We start from the raw sequence: 12,796 nt of genomic DNA, 5'->3' as shown, positions 1-12,796 counted from the left end.
GGCAAGACCTACCCCTCACAAATCCGTGCTGACTATCTCTAATCAAGCACTGTCTTTCCAGATGCTCAGAAATCCTATCCTTCAGTACCCTTTCCATTACTTTGCCTACCACTGAAGTAAGACTAACTGGCCTGCAATTCCCAGGGTTATCCCTAGTCCCTTTTTTGAACAGGGGCACGACATTCGCCACTCTCCAATCCCCTGGTACCACCCCTGTTGACAGTGAGGACAAAAAGATCATTGACAACGGCTCTGCAATTTCATCTCTTGCTTGCCATAGAATCCTTAGATATATTCCGTCAGGCCTGGGGGACTTGTCTATCCTCAGGTTTTTCAAAATGCCCAACACATCTTCCTTCCTAACAAGTATTTCCTCGAGCTTACCAGTCTGTTTCACACTGTCCTCTCCAACAATATGGCCCCTCTCATTTGTAAATACAGAAGAAAAGTACTCGTTCAGGATCTCTCCTATCTCTTCAGACTCAATACACAATCTCCCGCTACTGACCTTGATCGGACCTATCCTCGCTCTAGTCATTCTCATATTTCTCACATATGTGTAAAAGGCCTTGGGGTTTTCCTTGATCCTACCCACTAAAGATTGTTCATGCCCTCTTTTATCTCTCCTAATCCCTTTCTTCAGTTCCCTCCTGGCTATCTTGTATCCCTCCAGCGCCCTGTCTGAACCTTGTGTCCTCAGCCTTACATAAGTCTCCTTCTTCTTCTTAACAAGACATTCAACCTCTCTTGTCAACCATGGTTCCCTCACTCGACCATCTCTTCCCTGCCTGACAGGGACTTACATATCAAGGACACGTTATACCTGTTCCTTGAACAAGTTCCACATTTCACTTGTGTCCTTCCCTGATAGCCTATATTCCCAACTTATGCACTTCAATTCTTGTCTGACAACATCGTATTTACCCTTCCCCCATTGTAAACCTTGCCCTGTTGCACGCACCTATCCCTCTCCATTACTAAAGTGAAAGTCACAGAATTGTGGTCACTATCTCCAAAATGCTCCCCCACGAACAAATCTATCACTTGCCCTGGTTCATTACCAAGTACCAAATCCAATATGGCCTCCCCTCTGGTCGGACAATCTACATACTGTGTTAGAAAAGCTTCCTGGACACACTGCACAAACACCACCCCATCCAAACTATTTGATCTAAAGAGTTTCCACTCAATGTTTGGGAAGTTGTGACTTCTGTACCTTTCCAAAATCTGTTTACCAATCTGTTTCTCCACATCTCTGCTACTATTGGGGGGCCTATAGAAAACTCCGAACAAGGTGACTGCTCCTTTCCTATTTCTGACTTCAACCCATACTACTTCAGTAGGCAGATACTCCTTGAACGGCCTTTCTGCAGCTGTTATACTATCTCTAATTAACAATGCCACCCCCCCCCCCCACCTCTTTTTACACAGAGGGTAGTGGGTGCCTGGAACTCGCTACCGGAGGAGGTGGTGGAAGCAGGGACGATAGTGACATTTAAGGGGCATCTTGACAAACACATGAATAGGATGGGAATAGAGGTATACGGACCCAGGAAGTGTAGAAGATTGTAGTTTAGTCGGGCAGCATGGTCGGCACGGGCTTGGAGGGCCGAAGGACCTGTTCCTGTGCTGTACATTTCTTTGTTCTTTGTTGTTCCGTGATGGCCACCACATCGTAGTCCAAAGTACCGATCCATGCCTTAAGTTCACCCACCTTATTCCTGATGCTTCTTGCGTTGAAGTACACACACTTCAACCCATCTCCGTGCCTGCAAGTACTCTCCTTTGTCAGTTTTCCCTTCCCCACTGCCTCACTACACGCCTTGGCATCCTGAATATCGGCTACCTTAGTTGCTGGACTACAAATCCGGTTCCCATTCCCCTGCCAAATTAGTTTAACCCTCCCGAAGAGTACTAGAAAACCTCCTTCCCAGGATATTGGTGCCCCTCTGGTTCAGATGCAACCCGTCCTGCTTGTACAGGTCCCACCTTCCCCAGAATCCCCAATTATCCAAATACCTGAAGCCCTCCCTCCTACACCATTCCTGCAGCCACGTGTTCAACTGCACTCTCTCCCTATTCCTAGCCTCGCTATCAGGTGGCACCAGCAACAAACCAGAGATGACAACTCTGTCTGTCCTGGTTTTTAACTTCCAGCCTAACTCCCTGAACTGGCCCTGGCACCCGGGAGGCAACATACCTTCCGGGTGTCTCGCTCGCGACCACAGAATCTCCTATCTATTCCTCTAACCATTGAATCTCCTGCTACTATTGCTTTTCTATTCTCCCCCCCTTCCCTTCTGAGCCCCAGAGCCAGACTCAGTGCCAGAGACCTGGCCGCTAGGGCCTTCCCCCGGTAGGTCATCCCCCCCAACAGCATCCAAAACGGTATACTTGTTTTGAAGGGGAATGGCCACAAGGGATCCCTGCACTGTCTGCCTGTTTGTTTTCTTTCCCCTGACTGTAACCCAGCTACTCTTGTCCTGTACCTTGGGTGTGGTTACCTCCCTGCAACTCCTCTCTATCACCCCCTCTGCATCCCGGATGATCCGAAGTTCATCCAGCTCCAGCTCCAGTTCCCTAACACAGTCTCTGAGGAGCTGGAGTTGGGTGCACTTCCCGCAGGTATAGTCAGCAGAGACACCGGTGGTATCCCTACCAGCCACATCCTTCAGGAGGAGCATGCAACTGGCCTTGCCTCCATCCCCTCTTACCTTACAGAATATAACTGCCCTGTGGACCAACTGGACCTCCGCCCTCCGACTCTGCTCCCAGTCAGCTGCACTCTCTGTAAACTCCTGGCTCCCTTCTCGCTCTTTGCGGAAATGTAGGAAACGAAATGAAAGGAGCATCTTACTCCCTCCTCACCTAACTCCCTCGGTCACCAAACTCTCACTTTCGCACTCACATGCACCAAATTCAGCATTCAGTGCAAACAAAGTCTGCACTGTAGTGGATCACTTTTATACTGTGAATCTAGCCTCTGAAAGCCGGCCTAATCCAATTAACTAATTAACAAGCTCCAGGTGCAAGTACCTACAAGTAGAACCTTTGTTTGAAGCTGATTAAAAATTCATCTTCTTCTAAACCAAACAGCAACTTTTAAGTTAATTAACTAAATAAAAGAAAGACTAGACTTTAGATAAAAATGAACCCTTATATTCCCTCAGTCACCAAACTCTCACTATAGCAACAAATGCACCAAATTCAGCACTCTGTGCAAAAAGAAAGTGGAGAGTAAAAAGTGAGCCCATGCAAGAGATGCCGTGATTTGTGGTACAGTTGCCAGGACGTTGAAATTCATGGACTGAGAATAACGTGTGTTACTAGATGTCAGGTGTTGGCCACAGCTGTAGCTAACTGTAAAGCTAGTCCAGCTCTGGGGATTTAATTAGTAGTCAGGATGTGGTTTAATGAATCCCACAGCACAGATCGACAGCATGCTGATGGTACATTGTGCTTTCTCTTTCTTCCAAATTGTGTCGACCCCCAAACCACCAAATGCAATTTTTAGTGTGGCGTGTGAGTATTCACAGGACGCTGTTTCAAAAGGCAACTTCAAATTTATACAGTGGTATTTTAAAATGTAATAAGGATAAAAGCTGAAAATGTGTTTCGGTGAACCAGTTTTATTCTTATTACAAAGAATTAAAATAGATCAGCTATGGAATTTGTTCCACATAATCTTAATTAGTTCAATAATTTTATAAGGCGAAGATGCAATGGTTGAAAAAATTCACAGTTATAAATAACTCGGAAAAGGATATGTGACACTGAGATGGTGTCACTGTGGATGTAATCTGAAGCATTCAGTTAGATTCATTCTCCGGATGGTGTTGTTGGAGTGGTGTCATTTCACATCATTTAAGAAATAACAATCCTCTAATCTGAATCTGTTACATGTGTCAGTAATAAAGAAAACTCACAAATACTGAAGCAATTTTGTCCTTCAAATGAAAAAAAATTGAAAATGTATTTAAGAGAAGGCAATAGTGATTTTGTTTTGGATGTCCAACCCACTGGAGCAAGACATTTGTAAGCTATTTTCATATTGCAGCAAAAACAACTAGATCTGTGCCTGCTCATGGAATGTTGTGTGGTCACTCCACATTTGCCGTTAATCTGATGAATACAATCAAAGGCAGTTGGATAGAGTTAATGGTCTCGGCTCCATTTTTCATGATTCACTATTATAAATAGAGGAGGAAGAACTGATAAACTTACTTGTTTCATAAGTGCAATTTTGCCTCAATGCAGGGTGAGTCAAATCCTGCCCAAATGTTTTCATAAAATTTAATTAGGGGCTGCCTTCTCTTAATAGTTTGAGATCTCATTATGTTGAGGCCTGAAACTATTCGACTGCGTTATCATTATTCAGTCAACCTGAGACTTGATTTCTCCACACACGTTGTCATTCCTCTGACCGCATAACTACTCTGTCCTGACCTTCACTGAGACTGTTCAGAGCATGGCTGCGAGGGAATTCTTTCTTCATACTGATGTTTAGTTAAACAAATGCGGCTGGCACAAATTATTATTTTTAGTGCACTGCAATCTCCACAACAGTTGTTCCAGTATCTTCACAGATTTAAAATAGAAGCAAATTAATGTGCTCCAAATGCTGAGTGAATCAGAATGCTCTTTGTTGTTAGCATAAATTAGTACTTGTTCAGTTTCAGTGCATTCAGCAATGAAACATTTCCAGATCCATTGTTCATAGTGCTGTAATATACCTTCACACTGCTACACTGCTTCAGTGGTGGCTTGTTCAATTCTGTGAGTTCCAAGGAAACCTATTGAACCAAATTTAATTCAAATCACCAGAAATATTTAACAGATTGGGCCAGTAAACATATTTGGTCAGATATTTCCCAATAAATGCTGGCTTAGAAAAGAAGCAAAAGATGGCAAGCTGTTTGAAAAAGAGTCATGGAACGGTTACAGCACAGAAGAAGGCCAGTTGTGTCTGTGCCGTTCTTTGCAAGAGCAAATCACCGAACCCACCTTTTCCCAGTAACCCTGCAATCATTTCTTTTTGGTGAATTATCCAATACCCTTTTGAAAGCCACAATTGAAACTGCTCCCACTGTTCTCTGGATCGCAGTGCGATCCAGATCCTAATCACTCGCTGCATACAAAGGTTTTCCTCATGCTATCTTTGGTTCTTTTGCCATTCAGCTTAAATCAATGCCCCGCAGTTTGCTACCCTTCCACCAATAGGAACAATTTCTCTCTGTCCATTCTGTCCAGGCCCCTCATGATTCTGAACACCTCTGTCCAATCTCCTCTCAACCACCTCATTTCTGGAGGAAAAGCCCCAGCTTCCTGAATCTATCCTGACAGCTGAAATCATTCATCGCTGGAACCATTTTTGTAAATCTTTCCGTACCCTCTCTGATGCTTTTGCATCATTCATTTTTTTTTTTGAAAACCTTTTTATTGGCTTTTCTCATATTTATAAACAGTTGTTACTCATATTCATTACATTTTTCTTGCCCGCGCTAATTTGTTTTATTTTACAGAGAAGGTTGTTTTGTCCTTCATTTGACTAATTGGACGTACATTTTGCTGCCCTCTGGATCGGTCTATGATATCCCCCCTTCCTCCTCCTCCCACCCCCCCCCCCCATTGGTTTCAGCACCCTTCCTCTTCTCTTGTGGTTTCCCCATTTTTCTCTCCCCCCCTCCCCCAGGTTGTGCAGTCCTTTGTGCGATTAGAGAAGCGAAAGCAAGGCCGTTGGTGTTGTGTTTGGCTGTTCTGGATCACAAACAGGTCACCAACACTGGAAGTGGTGCAACTCTATTTTATTACAAGGTTAACTATATTAACATACTTGAACTGTGGGTAAATTCAATACCAGCTTTAACTGTTGACCCTTGCCTAGTCCTAACCAGGTGATGCACCCAGCACATGGTGAATGTCTGTGTTGCAGGCTGTGAGCTCTGTGCTCCGAGCTGGCTACTATTAGAATGAGTGGGAACTCTCCTGTCCCCTGTCTTTATAGTGCGTGTGCTCTCACTGGTGATTGGCTCCGGTGTTGTGTATGCTGATTGGTCCCACTGCATGTCCATCAGTGTGTGTGTGTGTCTGCACCATGATATACTGGTGTATATTATGACAGTATCTCCCTTCCCCACGTGTAGCTCTGGCTGCGCCGATACCCCGAAGATTGCCACTATTGGACATGGCTTCACCTTCACCCCACAACTTTGGACATTGCCTCGGAGAAGGCTGTCCAGAACCCAGCAAGCTTGGGGCAAGCCCAAAACATGTGGGTGTGGTTGGCCGGGGCCCTCTGGCACCGCTCACATTTGTCCTCTACCTCACGGAAGAACCTGCTCATTCGGGTTCTGGTCAGCTGCGCTCTGTGCACCACTTTGAGCTGCGTTAGGCTTAGAATTACTGGAACGTAATTCAGGAGCCTCACCCAGGCGGTGAATCCCGCTCCTAGCCCAAACCGTTCCAGTACCTCGAGGAGGTAGCTCCATTCGACTCTGTCAAAGGCCTTTTCTGCGTCCAGGGAGATAATCACCTCTGGTGTTCTCTCCCCAGGGGGGTCATTATCACATTCAGCAGCCGCCTGATGTGAGCTGTGAGCTGCCTACCCTTGACAAAGCCCGTTTGGTCCTCCGCGACCACCTCTGGTACGCAGCCCTCCAGCCTTTTGGCCAGGACCTTTGCGAGTATTTTCGCATCCACGTTCAGCAATGAAATGGGTCTGTATGATCCAATTCCATCAGGTCTTTATCTTTTTTGGGTATCAGTGAAATTGTGGCCTGCGCTAGTGTGAGGGGCAGGGTGCCCCCTGCCAGTGAGTCCGCGAACATGTCCCTTAGGTGTGGGGCCAGGACTGGTGCAAATTTTTTGTTAAAGTCCGCCGGGAACCCGTCGGGTCCCGGTGCCTTCCCCGCCAGCATGGAGCTGATGCTCTCCATGATTTCTCCCAGGTCTATTGGTGCTTCCAGCTCCCCCCGTCTGTCTTCCCCCGCCACTGGTAGTTCCAGTCTGTCTAGGAACTGTTTCATTCCCGCATCCCCGTCGGGGAGCTCGGAGGTGTACAGTCTCTAATAGAAGGTCTCAAATGCCCGATTGACCTCCTTTGGCTCTGTTACCAGTCTGTCTTTGCTATCCTTAACCTGCGCTATTTCCCTTGTGGCTGCCTGCTTTCTCAGCTGGTGAGCCAATAGGCGGCCAGCCTTGTTTCCGTGTTCGCTTTTGCATCATTCATGAAGTCTGGTGTCCAGAATTGGACGTAATTCAGATGAAGCTGAATCGGTGTTTTATAACGGTTCACCATAACTTCCCCACTTTTGTACTCTATGCCTCTGTTTCACTGCCTGGTTTAAATGTCTGTATGCTTCATTAGCTGCTTTCTCAACGTGATGCCACCTTCAACAATATGCGCATATATTCATTCTCCCTAGCCCCTCTGCTGCTGCACCACAGTTAGCATTTTATGCTAAATTTTATCTTGCCTCTCCTCACTCTTCCTCCCAAAATGTATCACTTCACACACATCTGCACAAAATTGCACCTGTCATGTCTTCATTCATCTGCCTATGTCCCCTTGAAGTCTACTTCTCTCTTCTTCGCAGTTCACTAAGATTCCAAGTTCTGTCATATCAGCATATTTTGAAATTGAGCCTTGCATAACCAAGATAGGTCATTAACAGATCATTTTTTTAAAAAAAATTTAGAGTACCCAATTTTTTTTTTCCAATTAAGGGTCAATTTAGCTTGGCTAATCCACTTACCCTGCACATCTTTGGTTTGTGGGGGTGAAACCCACGCAGACACGGGAGAATGTGCAAACTCCCCACGGACAGTGACCCAGGGCCGGGATTCGAACCTGGGTCCTCAGCACTGCAGTCCCAGTGTTAACCATTGCGCCAAGTGCCGCCCCTTTGGATCATTAATATAAATCAAGAAAAGCTGTGATCCGAATACCGACCCTTGAGGAACCTCACTATGTACCTTCCTCCAAGCTGAAAAACAATTATTATTTTCTAATATTCTTTCATGGGATACAAGCGTAGCTGGCAAGACCAGGGTTTGTTACCCTTCCTGAATTGTCTTTGGAAAGGTGTTGTTGAGCCACTTTGTCGAACCACTGCAGTCGATCTGATGTAGGTACACCCACAATGATGTAAGGAAGGGATCTCCAGGATTTTGACTCAGCAACAGTAAAGGAATGGCAAAGTAATGCCACGTCAGGATGGTATATGACTTGGAGGGGAATCTGCAGGTGGTGAAATCCCCATATGTCTGCTGCCCTTGTCCTTATGGGTGGTAGAGGTCATGGGTTTAGAAGAACATACATATATGAACATACAAATTAGGAACAGGAGTAGGCAACTCGGCCACTCGAACCTGCTCCTAAGCCAATAACCTTTCACCCTCCTGCCTGCCAAGAATCTACCTATCTCTGCCTTAAAAACATTTAAAAACTCTGCTTCCATTGCCTTTTGAGGAAGAGACTTCCAAAGACTCAGGATCCTCTGAGAGAATAAAATCCCCGTCATCTCAGTCAGAGAGATATAGAAAAGCAGATACGTCAGCAAATCTCAGAGAAGTATAAAAACAATAGGGTAATAATGGTAGGGGATTTCAACTTCCCCAATATTATTGTGATAGGCAGAATGTGAAAGGCTTAGAGGGGGTGGAATTTTTAAGTGCATCCAGAAGACTTTTAGAGCCAGCATGTAGAAAGTCCTACAAGAGAGGCAGCGCTACTTGACCACCTAATTTTAGGGAATGAAGCCGGGAAAGCAGTAGAAGTGTCAGTGGAGGAGCATTTTGATGATAGTGACAATAACTCAGTAAAATTTAAGGTTGTATAGAAAAGGACAAAGATGGACCAGTAACAAAGGTTCTGAATTGGGTAATATAGGATAAGGCAAGGTCTGACCAAAGTGGACTGGGAGGAAGAAAATCCACGCTAGAGCAGTGGAAATCATTCAAAAAGGAAATAGAGAGAGTACAAAGCCAACATGTTCCTGTTGAAGTAAAGTGTGGGACCAGAAGGTCCAGAGAACCTTGATGTCAAGGAAATACAGGATTATGTTTGCAGACGACACCAAGATAAGTGGTAAAGCAAAAAGTGCAGACAATACTGGAAGTCTGCAGTGGGATTTGGATAGGCTAAGTGAATGGGCTAGGGTCTGGCAGATGGAATACAATGTTGACAAATGTGAGGTTATCCATTTTGGTAGGAATAACAGCAAAAGGGATTATTATTTAAATTATAAAATATTAAAACATGCTGCTGTGCAGAGAGACCTGGGTGTGCTAGTGCATGAGTTGCAAAAAGTTGGTTTACAGGTGCAACAGGTGATTCAGAAGGCAAATGGAATTTTGTCCTGCATTGCTAGAGGGATGGAGTTTAAGACTAGAGAGGTTATGCTGCAATTGGAAAAGGTGTTAGTGAGGCCACACCTGGAATATTGTGTTCAGTTTTGGTCTCCTTACTTGAGAAAGGACGTACTGGTGCTGGAGGGTGTGCAGAGGAGATTCACTAGGTTAATCCCAGAACTGAAGGGGTTGGATTATGAGGAGAGGTTGAGTAGACTGGGACTGTACTCGTTGGAATTTAGAAGGATGAGGGGGGATCTTATAGAAACATATAAGATTATGAAGGGAATAGATAGGATAGATGCGGGCAGGTTGTTTCCACTGGCGGGTGAAAGCAGAACTAGGGGGCATAGCCTCAAAATAAGGGGAAGTAGATTTAGGACTGAGTTTAGGAGGAACTTCTTCACCCAAAGGGTTGTGAATCTATGGAATTCCTTGCCCAATGAAGCAGTAGAGGCCCCTTCATTAAATGATTTTAAGATAAAGATAGATAGTTTTTTGAAGAATAAAGGTATTAAGGGTTATGGTGTTCGGGCCAGAAAGTGGAGCTGAGTCCACAAAAGATCAGCCATGATCTCATTGAATGGTGGAGCAGGCTCGAGGGGCCAGATGGCCTACTTCTGCTCCTAGTTCTTATGTTCTTTTGTCATGTGAGAGTACCTTTACGAAATGGAGGTTTATTCAATAGCTGTAGTGGGTGTACCTTTAAGAAATGGGTGTTTATCGAGGACTTCCGGGTGCGGCGATGACCAGCTAAGCCGCACGTTTCGGCAGCTCCCAGTGGAACGGACTTTTGGGCTCTTGATAGGAGCCCCAACGGCAATTTAAACGGCCAAAAACACTGTGCGGTAAACTAGAAGGGAATCTCCCCGGACACGCATGGATAAAGGAGAGGATAGCAGCCGGATTGCGGAGGATCCTCTGGAGCAGCGGCAAGGAAGGCAAGCTCAAAGCAAGATGGCGTCGGAAGGTGGCCGTTTGTTATGGGGCCCAGACCAACAAGAGTTCCTGCGGCGCTGTGTGGAAGAGATGAAAAAGGAATTGAAGAAGGAGTTGTTGGCCCCGATATTACAGGCGATTGAAGGGCTAAAGGAGGACTAGAAGACTCAAGAGCAGGAGCTTCGGGTCGTGAAGGCAAAGGCTGCTGAAAACAAAGATGAAATACAGGGCCTGGTGGTGAAGACAGAGACGCACGAGGCGCAGCACAAAAGGTGCGTGGAAAGGCTGGAAGTACTGGAGAATAATTCGAGGAGGAAGAATTTAAGGGTTCTGGGTCTTCCCGAAGGCGTAGAAGGGGCGGACGTCGGGACATATGTGAGCACGATGCTTCACTCGCTAATGGGATCGGAGGCCCCGACGGGCCCTTTGGAGGTGGAGGGAGCTTATCGAGTTATGGCGCGAAGACCAAGGGCAGGAGAAATACCTCGAGCCATAGTGGTGAGGTTTCACCGCTATAATGACAGAGAGATGGTCCTAAGATGGGCGAAGAAAACTCGGAGCTGCAGGTGGGAGAACGCAGTGATCCGCGTATACCAGGATTGGAGTGCGGAGGTGGCGAGAAGGAGGGCAAGTTTTTATCGGGCTAAGGCAGTGCTTCACAAAAAGAAGATCCAGTTTGGAATGTTACAACCGGCGAGATTGTGGGTCACACACCAAGGGAAGCACCACTACTTTGAGACGGTAGAAGAGATGTGGACATTCATTGTGGACGAGAAGCTGGAATAGTCTGGCGAGAGAAAGAACTTTTGGGACAAAGTGGTGGGGTGATTATGTGGGGTGAGGAAAAAGGGGGGGGGGATGATTTTTCAGTTTGTTAATCTTGCGATCCTGTAACTTTTCTCTCTTCCCCATGATGAGGGGGGGGGAGTATGAGGAACTGTGGGCGCCGGTCATTAGGGGCGGGGCCGAGTGGGAAACGTGGGCTTTGTTCCCGCGCTATGGTAATAATGGCGGGAACAGGGACGCAGGAAGGAGGGGGCCTCGCACAGTGGGGGCCGAGGACAAGGGGGGATGCCGAGGTCAGCCAGAGTTCGCTGACTTCTGGGAGCAACATGGGGGGTGCAACTACGCTAGGAAGGGATCTAGCGGGGGGGGGAGGGGAGGGTTAACTGGGTTGCTGCTGCTAAGGAGAAGGGGAAGCTGTTATGGGATGGGGTGGTCAAGGCGGGAGGGCGCCGTCGGGGGGCTACACGGGTACGTGGGAACCGGGTGAGGAGCTGGGTTAAAAAAGGGGATGGCTAGTCGACAAAGGGGGGGGTGGGGGGGTAAACGATGGGTGGGGCAGGTGTTTCATTCGGGTTTGGATGCGAAGAACAGGGGGGTGGCTATCTTGGTGGGGAAACGGGTACTGTTTGAGGCAAAGACCATAGTGGCGGATAGTGGGGGTAGATATGTGATGGTGAGTGGTAGATTGCAAGGGAGGTGGTGGTTCTGGTGAACGTATATGCCCCGAACTGGAATGATGCAAATTTTATGAGGCATATGTTGGGACGTATCCCGGACCTGGAGGCGGGAAAGTTGGTAATGGGGGGAGATTTCAATACGGTGCTTGATCCAGGGCTGGACCGATCGAGGTCCAGGACCGGGAGGAGACCGGCAGCGGCCAGGGTGCTCAAGGACTTCATGGAGCAGATGGGAGGGGTAGACCCCTGGAGATTTAGTAGGCCTAGGAGTAAGGAGTTCTCATTTTTCTCCCATGTCCACAAAGTATATTCACGGATAGACTTTTTTGTCTTGGGAAGGGCACTGATTCCGAAGGTGACAGGGATGGAATATACGGCCATAGCTATTTCGGACCACGCTCCAAATTGGGTAGACCTGGAGGTAGGAGAGGAAAAAGAACAGCACCCACTCTGGAGAATGGATATGGGCTTATTGGCGGATGAGGGGGTATATTTAAGGGTGAGGGGGTGCATCGAAAGGTACTTGGAGCTTAATGACAATGGAGAGGTTCAGGTGGGAATGGTCTGGGAGGCGTTGAAGGCAGTGGTGAGAGGGGAACTGATATCCATAAGGGCACAAAAAGGGAAACAAGAGGGTAAAGAAAGGGAGCGATTGCTGAAAGAACTTTTGAGGGTGGACAGGTAATATGCGGAGGCACCGGAGGAGGGACTGTACAGGGAAAGACAAAGGCTACATGTGGAGTTTGACCTGCTGACCACGGGTAAGGCGGAGGCACAGTGGAGGAGGGCACAGGGTGTACAGTATGAGTATGGAGAGAAGGCGAGTCAGCTACTGGCCCACCAATTGAGGAAGAGGGGAGCAGCGAGGGAGATAGGTGGGGTGAGAGATGAGGAGGGAGAGATGGAATGGGGAGCGGAGAGAGTGAACGGGGTGTTCAAGGCATTTTATGAGAGGTTATATAAGGCTCAGCCCTCGGAAGGGAAGGAGGGAATGATGTGTTTCTTGGATCAGCTGGAATTCCCTAAGGTGGAGGAGCAGGAGA

The 12,796-nt window shown here is 47.0% G+C and overlaps 1 protein-coding gene across 3 annotated transcripts in view; it reads left to right on the top strand.

Annotated features, from left to right (window-relative positions):
• Positions 1-12,796, top strand: part of LOC140391939 (stAR-related lipid transfer protein 13-like) — a 938,750-nt gene that overhangs the window by 180,982 nt on the left and 744,972 nt on the right. The window lies entirely within an intron of this gene.

This window comes from Scyliorhinus torazame, chromosome 15, assembly GCF_047496885.1.
Source record: "Scyliorhinus torazame isolate Kashiwa2021f chromosome 15, sScyTor2.1, whole genome shotgun sequence".
NCBI classification, from domain to species: domain Eukaryota; kingdom Metazoa; phylum Chordata; class Chondrichthyes; order Carcharhiniformes; family Scyliorhinidae; genus Scyliorhinus; species Scyliorhinus torazame.
The sequence above is the reverse complement of the archived record's forward strand: the minus strand, read 5'-3'. Positions and strand labels throughout refer to the sequence as shown.